Source organism: Protopterus annectens, chromosome 16.part0, assembly GCF_019279795.1.
Source record: "Protopterus annectens isolate FY-2018-M chromosome 16.part0, PAN1.0, whole genome shotgun sequence".
Lineage (NCBI taxonomy): Eukaryota > Metazoa > Chordata > Ceratodontiformes > Protopteridae > Protopterus > Protopterus annectens.
Window position 1 is genome coordinate 201478056 of NC_056750.1, and position 12828 is coordinate 201490883.

Below are 12828 nucleotides of genomic sequence, written 5' to 3' on the forward strand. Positions count from 1 at the left end.
TACAGTTTTTGCACTTTCACGGAAACAAAGTACCAGACATTCTCCCCATTTTTTTGCAGGGTGGGTGGTGTACACCTCCTCTGCATGTTGTGTTTTGCTATGTCACACCCTAAATGTTTTAATATGCTAACCTCAAGGTCAAGGACCATTAGAGAAAACAGGAACATTCACTCTGACAAACAAACTGAGTCTCCCTGCTTCTCTGGGGTTATATGAATCTGAACTACACCAACACGAAGAGTTTACACTCAATGAATTATCAAATTATGAACTAAACTTTCAGAAAATGGCATTTGGTGAATGTAAATTTAAACCAAAAGCGCTGAAAATGCAAACACAAACCAATTTACTTTATCCTGTGAAATTACATAGTTTCTTTCCCATCATTTGCTAAGAAACAGGAAATTAAATAGCTTTGTATCCTACACTCTCATAAGCCTACTGTATTTTCTTCATAATTCTGATAGATAGAGGTGTGTGAGAGAAAGAGAAGCAGGGACATGACTAATGATGCATATCTCTTTCAGTCATGGCATGCTGTTTGCTAACATGATCTCTGCATAGAGACCACTCATATTACTTTAGCTTTGAATACTATTGCTGGTGCCATTCTGTTGCTGCTTTCCAGTTCAGTACCTTTTCGTATAACATATTTTTTATGATGGGAAGTTATTTCAGTAATTTTTTTAGTACTCAGTTTCATGTATTTTATTAATATAATTTACAAAAGTAGTACAAAGTAATCTACATAGGTTCATACTAAGATTCTGGTCATGGAGACCATTGAAAAGTTTACGCACGTGACTCAGTTTTGGTGGGATGCGTACAAGATTAAGTAGCTTTTCTCCACATATCTCACATGAAAATGTATGATCACAAATCCAAGATCCCAGAAAGTTTTTAAAGGTTGACAGACATGTCCTATGTTTGATGTGTAAAGTATCCTATTCTGGATATGAGTGACACATCGGCTAAAGTACCTGTCACACTATCTGGTTCTGTTAATATGGTGGGGTAGGTTTAATTCTTTCACATGTGTATTTGCTTTACCATAGGTGTGTATAGGCTAATGGTCCTGGAGCCTTTACAAGCCTATTCCATAGGATAATCTGGCATCGTGTCACCCGACCTTAGTTCTCAGTGCCTCTGTCGAGTAGAGCCACTGGAGTGATCCCCGGGGTGAATTTTCTATTTCTCATCCACTCATCAAGATTTCTTTTGAAGAGGGCCAGTGAGGTGCTCTGTTTGACATGTATGGGAAGTCTATTCCATAGCATGGACAGTCTCTGTGTTATGAACCTGTCCCTCTAGTTTGTTCAGTTGATTGTGGTAATGAGGTTGAGGTCTCTGGAGCATGTGGTGCGGAGGGATTCGGATTTTTTTAGATGTAGCATTTCTAACAGAGCTGGGTCAGACATGGCTTTGTAAGTCAAGCAGATATCGCCTTTAAGTAGACGATATGAGACAGAGAATAGTTGGAGTTGTTTGAGTCTGTCCATATAGGACAAGTGTTTAAGGCCTAGGATCCTCTTTGTGAGGTACTTTTGCAACCTCTCCAGTTACTGCAGGTGTCTAGTGAGGTATATGCCAAATGGGGCATTGTACTCTATGACTGGCCTAATGAGGGAAGAGTAGAGGGAGATAATGACCTCTTTCTTCCTGGATGCAAAACCCTTAGTAATGAGATGTGCCACATAAAAGGACTTTCTGACCACAGTGGCAATGTGGTGGTCAAAAGAGAGGTTCCTGTCAACCTGTGTTCCCAGATCTCTTATAATGCCTTCTGTGTTCAGTGGACTACCATCAGTGTGGTAATTCATGGGAAATGGGTTTTTCCCAAAGGGGATCATGACACATTTTTTGGCATTGAGCTTAAGGCCATGGTTATGACACCAGTCGTTGGTCTCAGTGAGGCCTTTCTGTAGGATGTCAACATCACTTTGGGAGTTAATAATAGCTCCCAACTTGCAATCGTCTGCGAACTTTGTCAGCCAGAGTCCCATTGTGTTGCCTGGACTTCAGAGAAGTAGATACCAAACAGGAGAGGACCCAGGACCAAACCCTGTGGGACTCCACTTGTGAATAATCGGCAGTCTGACTTGGAGACAGCTACTTTCACACTGTGGGTTCTATCTGTGAGCCAGTTTGTAACCCACCTAGTGATATAGGAGTTGATGCCTAGCTTAGTGAGTTTTTCTATGATTCCTGAGTGGGGAATGGTATCAAAGGCTTTGGCCAGATCAAGGTAGGCTGTATAAACCACCTTGCCATCATCCACAGCTCTGGTGACTGACTCAAAGAAGTCGAACAGGTTGAGCAGGCATGATCTACCCTTCACAAAACCAAACTGTGTGGGATCCAGAGTTTGGACATTCCCTATATCCTTGTTTATTAGATCCATGATGATGCGTTCCATAGCTTTGCATATCAGACTCATCAGGCTAATGGGGCAATAGTTCCCAGGGTCTGTAGTCACTCCTCCTTTGTGGAGAGGGATGACTGTAGCAGTGCACAATTTGGTAGGGACAAAGCCTGAGGTGAGGCTGTGATTGAACAGGGCACACAGGTGTGGTGCCAGTTCACTCTGTAGTTCATGTAGAACACAGCCAGGGATATTGTCAGGTCCCATAGAAGCTGTATTCTTGGCCTTGGACAGTGCTGTTTTAACCTGTGCAGCAGTAATACTGGGTGCCTGGCAATCTACTGGTATTGTGATTTGTCCTTTGGTGGGGGAGAGAAAGGTAAAGTTGGCAATGAATCTGTCGGCCAGTATATTGGCAATATCTGTTGGCTCAGTATAGGAGGTACCATTGTGCAGTAGCTCAGAGCAAATCTGGGTATTGCCATGGAGATTCTTTACATAACTATAGAAGGCCTTGTGGTTGTCTTTACTATCTGCTGCAATACTTTTTTCATAGCCAGCTTTAGAGGATTTAATGAGGGATCTCAACTTTTTGTTGAGGCTGATAAGGGAGTCTTTCCCATCTTGGGACTTCACTTTATTCCACATCAGTTTCCTCCTTCTGTTGTAGAGTTTGTTTATGGCAGGGGACCACCAGATTGGCTTCCTTTTTTTTGGAGGAGAGTGTCTTGGTTCTATTGGGTATGGCGAGATCCATGCATTTGTGTACGTGTTTGCACAGTGCATTGGTGTATGATTTGGTGGTCATGCAACTATTCTCCATTTGCATGGGTGCTGTGAAGTTAGCCACCTCTGTTTTTTGGATCCCAAAGTTAGCTTTGGAGAAGTTTTTCATGGTGGTTACCTTTGCAGAGCAGGTGGGAGGGATGTGGATTTCCAAGGTAATTAGTTTATGGTCAGATCTAACCAGGGAAGAGTTGACTAATGGTGTAGAACAACAGTCGTCCATGTTAGTAATGACCAGATCAAAGGATGTAGCTACCTCTAGTGGGGTAAGAATGAGCTGGTCCAGGACATTGGAATTAATGACTTCCAGGAAATGTTGGGCAAGTGTATTGGTACATGAGTAGTTTTCCCAGTTAATGGAAGGGTAGTTGAAGTCACCCAGTATGAGAGTTTTAGGTTGGACCCTAATATTTTCCAGGGTGCTTAGGAATGTGGAGTGTGAGTCTTGGGACATGGTTGAGGATCTATAGCAGGCTATGACCTGAATCGCTGTCTTACCCAATGTTAGCTGCACCTGAAGTATCTCAGATGCATTATGTTGGGTTACCCGCCTGGAGGTGTGCACAACCTTTATGAATATGGAAACAACACTGCCTTTGGAACTTTGGTACACGTTCTGGGGCTGAAAGGTGTGAAATGAGTTATAGCCTGGTAGTGCAGGGGTGCTTTCTGCTGCTGTGAACCAGGTCTCTGTCAGTCAAGGTGAAGGAGTTCAAAAGGTGCAAGGTCATTCATAGCATGAAAAGCTAAGATGAGATGACTCCTGAGGAGCAGACATGACAGCGAGTATAGGAAAAGAGATTTTAACCTATCAGAATAACCAAGGATACTAAGAGCTAAAATCTTTTGATTTGGAAACACTGAGGTCCCTCAAGTTTGCTTAGGTGCTTGGAGAGATGCATGCCGAAGAGGGCACTATATTCCTTGATGAGTCTAATAAGAGAGGAATAAAATGGGGCTATATATTCTTCTAAAAATGAGGGAAAGTCAGGGATGTACTGCAAAATGTGTAACAGCTGAGAGGTTAAGTATAAAGGCTGGCCTAAAGGAATTTTTTCATTACTGTAGACCTTCTAAGGTAGCCTGCAAATTCTGTATCATTTTATGCTTATGGAATGTAGCACGCTACTTCCTATTATTACCACCTCACTAGTATCTAAGTAAATAGTACTGACAATGGGATCGCACACAAAAACCATGCACAGTGAGTATCATGCACTTACACCATCACTTCAGCTCCACCACACACTCACCAAAATCACTTTAAAATGTCGTATGCTGAGCCAAGTTAAAAAATCTCTACCAACTCATCCCAGTACAAGCAGACATAACTCAAATTGGAAACTGGAAATGTATTTCCTTCATGCACACCTACAGCATTGCCAAGAGTCAGACTGCATCCACTCTTGTACACCTGAACACTCTACTAAGAAAAATGTCTTAGTGAATAGTGACTCTGTTTGGCATACAAACTCCTTGCTCACAAAGCTGGACAACAGAAGGGTTACAGGGATTTGCCTTTCAGGTTCTAGGATCTCTGACAAAACAAGGGCCCTACAGACCCTTTCTCAGGGCGAGTATAATATTGACATAATGGCGTTCCTTGTTGGAGTGAATAACCTTGAGCACAAAATCCTGAGGAACCTGCAGAGAGATACGTCAGAACATCCTAGTCATGTGACAAATACAGAGTGGAATTCTTCCTTCACAAAGAATAATGCCTAGGTTCAACAAAAATATTTAGCTTTAACAACTGGCTGAATAGTTGGTGTCATATTAGATAGATGCAGTATCTGTTAGCATGAGAAGAAATGACTAATAGTACAACATTCTTTGAAAATGTTAACCTGCATCTCTTATTCAAAGGCTTCCACATACAAGCCTTTGCTGCCACATAGTAACTTTTTAGGCAAGGTCTCATAATGTAGCAAAGACATCAAACCCTAATTTGTACCACATTATCTCAACACCAGATGTCCCAACAAATTGCATGATCTTAAGTCACTTCTGGATGTGAAGGATAGCTGTGTTTGTGTAATTACCGAGAATTATGATGCATTGGTGCAGCGGTTGTGTTAGTGCCTCACAGCAAGAGGTTCTCCAGTTCGATTATCAGCTGGGGTGCCTTCTGTGAGGAGTCTGCATATCCTCCCTGCATTGGTGTGGGTTTCCTCTGGGTTCTCTGGTTTCCTCCCATATTACAAAAACATGTGTCTGGAGCATTTATTCCTGGGACTCCACTGAAAATTGGCTTTGTTCCAAGTTGGACTTTCCTGGTCAACAAATAGTAAATAAATAAATTACTTAAAATGTAGAGAAAGCACTCCCTCCCTACTGTTCTTTTGCCTCTACTGCATCTTCAGGCCTGAGAGTAACTGTGGTGGTCTCTCCATATTTGTAATGACCGTATCACCTCCATATAGATTCCTAGAGACCCACAAATGGAACTCACAGAACTACAGATCACCATACATAAAACAAGCTACTAGCTTATACACTGCTGCAGGGCACCCTCCATGTCCCCAGATGATCATGCTAGATTCCTGAAAGTATTCAAAGAAGTCCGTATTAATAAGAACTGCATTATTTTGGATGGCTGTAACTACCCAACAATTAACTGCAAAAACCTACATCGCCAATTTAGGGTATGCCTAGAAGTTCTTGGACTTAATTAACAAAATGTCCCTTGACAAGATAGTTAATAAATCCACCAGAGTGAATCCTAGCTGATCCTCACAAATATAGCCTTTACTTTACTGTACCCCTGGTCTCTCCTTCCCCAGTTAAGTTAGACCACAAACTCATGACATTTGTTTTCAAAATCTCTAAGGCACCTGAAACCAGCATCTCTGAATTTAAAAACTTCATATGGGCAAACCTCATACAATTCTATAATAAAATCTCAAATTCACCTGTGACAGCACCAGCTTGGATGTAGACACAACAGACAGCTTCACAAAGGAGTTATATGCCTATTTAGACCAATATGTGGAATTAGCAAGCCCAAGCAGAGCAAAATACAATGGGAAATTCAAAAATAAACCACCCTGGTGCACCACCAATAAAAATAAACTTTAAAATATGAGAAAAAATAATTAAACTATACAGCAGATCCAAAGCTCCTCATAACAAGGATAGTATAAAAGCATTACTGGGGAACTGAAAACTACTGTTCTGAAGCTAAACAAAACCACAGGCCTGTTTTAGCTATGTTAGGAAGCTAAGGAAGGAACAATAAACAACAATGCTCACAACTTATCCTACATGGGACCAACTACTGTGATCCAAGAGACATCATCGATATACCTATCAGCAAATTTAATGCAAACTTTGCATTCAAAACATCTATCCAAACTCCAAATATCCCAGAATCCCTTATTCCCCCTATAATCACTAAGGATCATGTACTGAAGGTGCTACCAAAGACCAAACGTACTTCTTCCATTGGACCTGACACCATACTTGGATGTGCCAAACATTTCCTCACCAAACAGAACAAAGGACATCCCTGTCCATATTCAAGCCCAACTTATTTATCCCAGCACTGTTCCCTGTAGTGCTAAGGGACAGATACAGCGCCTAAATGCTTTATCCCATGCATGAGTCCACTCAAATTATATATGGCTTATTCCCATTAGGAGTAATACATAATTATTGACCATGGGATGGGTAAGGCCAATCTATAAAAAATAGGATAGGTTATGTTCAGTACAAAAAAGGGAAAAATGGCTGATCTTAAAATGGCACACAAGGGCAGTTAGCCTAGTACTTACCTATGAACCTATAAACCTGTCCTCAAATTCTTTAACTTAAATCTTTGCCAAAGGTTTATTCCTGGATTATGGTATACCATGTGTGGTAATTCCCCTCACCAAGGTTTGTCATACCTTAGACCCCAATAATTAAAGACCAATCAACCTTATAAGCCTGATCTTCAAAGCTATGGAGTACATCATAACTGATCTCATCACGTATGAAATCAAAAATCTTATTAGACTAGATCCTCATCAACCTAGATTCAACAAAGGAGGATTGTCTACCAAATGTAGTTAATGTCTTTGATAGGATCACACAGGCTTTTGACAGTAGTCATACTGTTTACCAAGTGTATTTTGACTTAATTAAAACTTTTGACACCATACCCACACGGGCATTGTAAGCAAGCTAAATGCTTTAAAGATAGATACTTATGTGGTAAGCTGAATAACAAACTGGTTAAAATAAAGAACCTCCATAGTTCACAAGACAGGTGCCTTATCTGAAAGTATGAAGATAACCAGGGAAGTTCCCAGGGTTATGTACTAGGATCCCTTTTTTTGGCATACTCAGAAAAATGGGACCTAAGATTAAAAAAGTTTGCAGGTGACTGCAAATCGGCTGTTATTGTTAACACATGTACCCTTCAGAAAGAAGTTATCCTAGTTCATAGGTACTTACTACTCTATATATTTATTTATTTTATATTTGTTGACCGGGTTTGTCCAACTGGGCTACAATTGCCCATTTTCAGCGGAGGCCAGAGGAGAAAAGCTCCAACAGAAAAATAGAAATTTTACATATTAAATACGTATAGAAATAAATTCATCAGTACCACACATTACTGCATTACAGTGCCACACATTACATTCATTAGTACCACACATTACTGCATTACAGTGTCATACATTACACTGTGGCAAGTGAAATACACATAGAAATGCATTCATCAGAGGGATGATCTCAAGAAACCTAGCCCTACATTTTTTTAGTTTTTAGCCCTTATATTTTGTATATAAACCATAGATGGGCCAAGTAAAGACATGTTGAAACATTTACGTTTCCCCAACCATAAGAGATAGGGATACTAAACCGGATTTGAATCTGTGGTTACCAACCTATTCATCAAAACTAAGTTTGACTAGAGTAAGAGAAGTACTTTGCTTTATGTGAAGTAGAAGATGGTTCAATAGAAGCAGCATTCTCTGTGAAAGATACCTATCTCTCTAACATGATCTGTTTATTTTGCAAATGAGATTGAGATCCCTTGAGTGGGTGTTTATGATACCATTGGACTTGGAGTGTGTAACACATCTGATAGAATAGGGTCTGCTGAAGCACTATATATGAGACGCAGGCTGTCTCACAGTAGCCTGTATGTTACAGAGAAGATGGACAAGTCTTTAAGATGATCTACAATTTAGGCCATTGATTTTTTTTTTTTTTTTTTTTAAGTGAGAAAGTGTTTTTGGTATTTAAACAGGTAAATGCCAAAAGGGGCATTAAAGTCAATGACTGGCCTAATGAATGCCGAGTATAGTGGAACAATGACATCCCTGGACCTACATGTAATATCTGTAAATCTTCTCCTTAGCATTGGTGTACACACACTAATTGGTCTAATCATTGCTGAGTATAAGGGAACAATGGCATTTCTGGATCTGAATGATATACCCTTGGCTGTTAGTTGTGATAAGTAGAAGGATTTTCAGGATGCCATCAACCCAGGTACCCAGGTCCCTGTTTACATTTTAATTTACTAGTGGAGTATTGTTTATACTGTATATTGGAGGTAAGATATGTACTTTACTCGAGATATCAAACAACTATAGAAGCCACAAAGATTCCTAACAAAAAAGATTTCAGTCTTAAAGACTCTGATGTACAAAGAGAGGCTAGAAGCTCTACCCTTTTGCTCAGTATCTTATTTACTCTTAAAAGATGATTTGTGTCTCACCTACCATGCCATTAAATAACATGTTTTCCTTCATCTCTTATATTTCTCCCAGTGTTGTAGGTTAGGAAACACCCGAACCAGAGACCGAAAGCTTTACCACTAGATAAACAGAATGCAACAGTCAGCTTCATTATGCATTGCCCACCCCCCCACACATGCACACACACAAGTAACATATTATCATCTTTCAAACAGAAACTGGATGCGGAACATTGGATTTACTCTGGAACTAACTGGCCTAGACCCCCCTGAGAAAGGAGGTACAGCCTGAGGGTGGGTATTGATGGTCATGAGACTGAAGTCCTTCAAAGCTCTACAAATCCTATTCATACCTAGAGAAATCGGGTGCTGAATCCTCATAGCTTAAACATTCAGTTTGTCTGTCTTATTCCACCTGGTTCTGTTTCTTCATATACAGCTCACTGTGTTATTTTTGTAAAATTAAATATAATCTGTTTTAAAAACATTACTCCAAAGCCGCCAAGCATCACTTTGCTTAAAAAGCTGCTTCTTATTGTCTCAGGTTCTTTAGACACCTAAATATGCATCCTGTCCTGAAGGAGTACGCATCCATGCATCTTACATTTTGCATTTGGTCTTTTTGTATCCAACAGCCTTTCAAGTTTTACCTTGTACAGAATTGCTTCCTGCCTCCCTCTGCCGGTTTTCAGGACACACTCCACAAAATCTATTCCTCATTGCTAACATATTATGTAATTCATAACTTTTTGTTCTTGTAATCATAATTTTACATCTCCTTAACATGAGCTGTAGCCTCCAAACCTGAAACAATCTTTTTTTTCTTTTCATTCATTAAACTTACATTCTATTTGATATTTTTTGTTATTGGTATTTTGATAAACAGGAATATAGTATCAGTATAAACACACACACACACACACACACACACACACACACACACACACACACACACACACACACACACACACACACACACACACACACACACACACGTCCTCTCGCAACTCAAGGAGTGACTTCATCATCTTCTTAGGTAAATGTTAAGCTATTGATCTGCAGACTGTTATAAGCCTAACCAATAACTACAGGTCAGAGTCAAACCCTGTACCTTGTATCTATAAAGTAAAGACCTTAGTCATCATGCCAAACCCTCTCCTAAAGCTTTTTTACCTTTGCATAGTAGAGGATGGTTTTAGTCCATCGCCTTTTGGGTTCTGGGCCCAGCATGCTTTCACTGCTCCACGCTGTTGCCTGTTAATCAAATTACATTTACCTTTCTGATGATTTAAGTTCATAGGTAAATACTAGGCAATCAGTCTGCAGACTATTATATGCCTAGCAAATAACCAGACTAAAGGTGACAATCAAACCATCTACCTTGTGTCAGGGAGGTAAATACCTTGGCTATTATGCCAACCTTCCAGACTTTGATTTCATATGAGTGTTATAATCTCATTTTGCAGAGACCAGACCCAAACTTATAGAAATGTGTTGTTTAACTGAATACTTCTAATCAAACAATGTCATAGATTCATAGGTTCATAGGTAGGTACTAGGCTATTGGCCCTAGGGCCCATACAAGCCTAGCCAAAAAATGTACCCTGGCTTTCGCCACCCAAGAAAATTATTTTCCTGTGCCCCTGTCGAGCAGAGCCACAGAAGTGATCTCTGGGGTGAATTTCCCATTTCCCATCCAATCATCAAGATTTTTCTTGAAGAGTGCTAATAAGGAGCTCTGTTTGACATAGATAGGTAGTCTGTTCCAGAGTATGGGAAGTCTCTGGGACAGGAATCTATCCCTCCAGCATGTTTTGTTTATTGTGGTGACAAGGTTTAGGTCCCTAGAGCGTGTAGCTCAGAGGGATTGGGATTTCTTTAAGTGGAGCATGGCTAACAGCTCTGGGTTTGACATAGCTTTGTATGTTAGGCAGAGATCGCCCCTGAGTAGGCGATATGCGATGGAGTAAAGCTGTAGTTTTTTGAGACGGTCTGCATAGGGCATCTTTTTGAGGCCAGTAATCCTCTTTGTGAGGTATTTCTGTGGTCTTTCCAGTTGTTGTAGATGTCTTGTGAGGTACATACCAAAAGGGGCGTTGTACTCTATAATGGGTCTAATGAGTGATGAGTAGAAGGGAACAATGACCTCTTTTTTTCTGGATGAGAATTCTTTTGTGATGAGATGAGCCACGTAGAAGGATTTCCTAACCACTGTGGCGATGTGATTATCAAAGGAGAGACTACTGTCCACCTGTGTCCCAAGGTCTCATCACATTTTCAATTATCACAATGTCAAATTGTATGTTCTATGTAGAGCTTTTCTCCCCGGCCTCCACTGAAAAAGGACGTGTCCAGTCTGACCTTCCTGGTAAACAAATGTAAAATAAATAAAATAAATATTGGAGTGAGTGAAAAAAAATACAGAACGCTTTTCTGGGGTTACATATACGACATCCAGTGCCTTTTTCCTCATTCGAAATTTTAAGAACCCTTCCAAGCACATCCATTAAATTAGTCTGACTCAATCTTTATTGCTGAACATCATGGTTTCTCTGACAAGCTAGCATTTTCCCTTACAGATGTTTACCAGCCTTACATTTAACAGTGACTCTGTGATCTTTAAAACTGCTAACATCCAATTTACTACTGTACACATTTTAATTATATGTGTACTGGTATAAGTATGTGCAGTCTGCCTTTTCCCTACTGTGCTTTGTGAAAATACATAGCATGATATGTGAATGTATTATGCAGATGTTGACACCTACTACCAGACATGATACATTCACTCTGATTTTATGTACTGCACCTCTGACTACACTCTGACTTACCCTATACTGACAACTCTGTTGTTTTCATATTTGTAATTGTGCAGATGTTTCCAGTTCTGCTCTCCTCCGCACTGCACTATATTTTAATTATGTATAGGTGACTGTCCCCAAGGTGTCCTCTATGAAAGGGCTCTTGGCTGACTGAGATATCCCATTTAAACAAATGCGACAAATAAATAGAATCAAAAGCAGAACAATGCTAGCTCTTTTCTTTAACAGTCATAAGCAATTCCGCTGGAAGTTCTGCCAGCTCTGTTCTAAGTGTGTTCAGGATTTTAAAATTTGTCTGACCCATTGTAATGGCCATGAATTCCTTTACACCCCAAATATTAGGGTTCTCCTACTTTGCCATCTACCCGAGGACAAATTCCCCCAAGACTGGTAGGGGTATAAAAATATTTATGCAAACACTTCTAATAAAAAACCTAAACCATCTGGACTTTGTTGCATAATTGGGAGCCATATAAATGTCCTCTGATTGTTCCTTTGTAAATTGCCTTTCCAGTCTCTCTTCACAATCTTTTTTAACCTCCTCTGATTGATTGTTATAGTTATGACTGATGGATATTAGGTAAGCTAGAGGGACACTAACATAGGGTCATTGCACAGGTGATGAAGGCAGAGAGGGACATGAGTAATTTGTGACCTAAAACAAACCTTACTTGTTACTCCTTTCAATCAAGGCTTCTACTATGTCAAGTGGATGAGCAGCTATCAGGATGGAAGCCAACAACATTGTCAATGATTCAACAGGTTGCACATTCCTTTTATAACATGTAAGACTAATGTATTACGGATTCAGGATTCATGTAAAGCACTTCCTATAACTGTCACTGTAGTATGCCCCAGCAGAATCTAGTGACTTCAAATAAAGGTGGGGCTGCAGGGAGTAAATGAATGGGTGGGGCTAACTGTAAAGGGGGCGACGCTGCATTAGGTAGCAGAATTGAAGAAATGCGCATCAGGGTCAATATTACGTAACTGAAGTTTCAAAACTTTGAATCTGATATGGTCGACATTATATAATCGAAGTCTTGAAACATCGAAAATGTAATAAAACACAACAACCTACAAAAACAAACCATTTAAATGCTCTAAGCAGGGGGACAATCCCCTTGCACCCCCCACACCCCCCGCTACTTAAATATAACAGCTCA

At 40.1% G+C, this 12828-nt stretch overlaps 1 protein-coding gene across 1 annotated transcript in view; it reads right to left on the reverse strand.

Annotated features, from left to right (window-relative positions):
- The window catches only part of LOC122791026 (coiled-coil domain-containing protein 102A-like), a 295863-nt gene that overhangs the window by 106889 nt on the left and 176146 nt on the right, over nucleotides 1-12828 (reverse strand). The gene's annotated exons all lie outside the window — the stretch shown is intronic.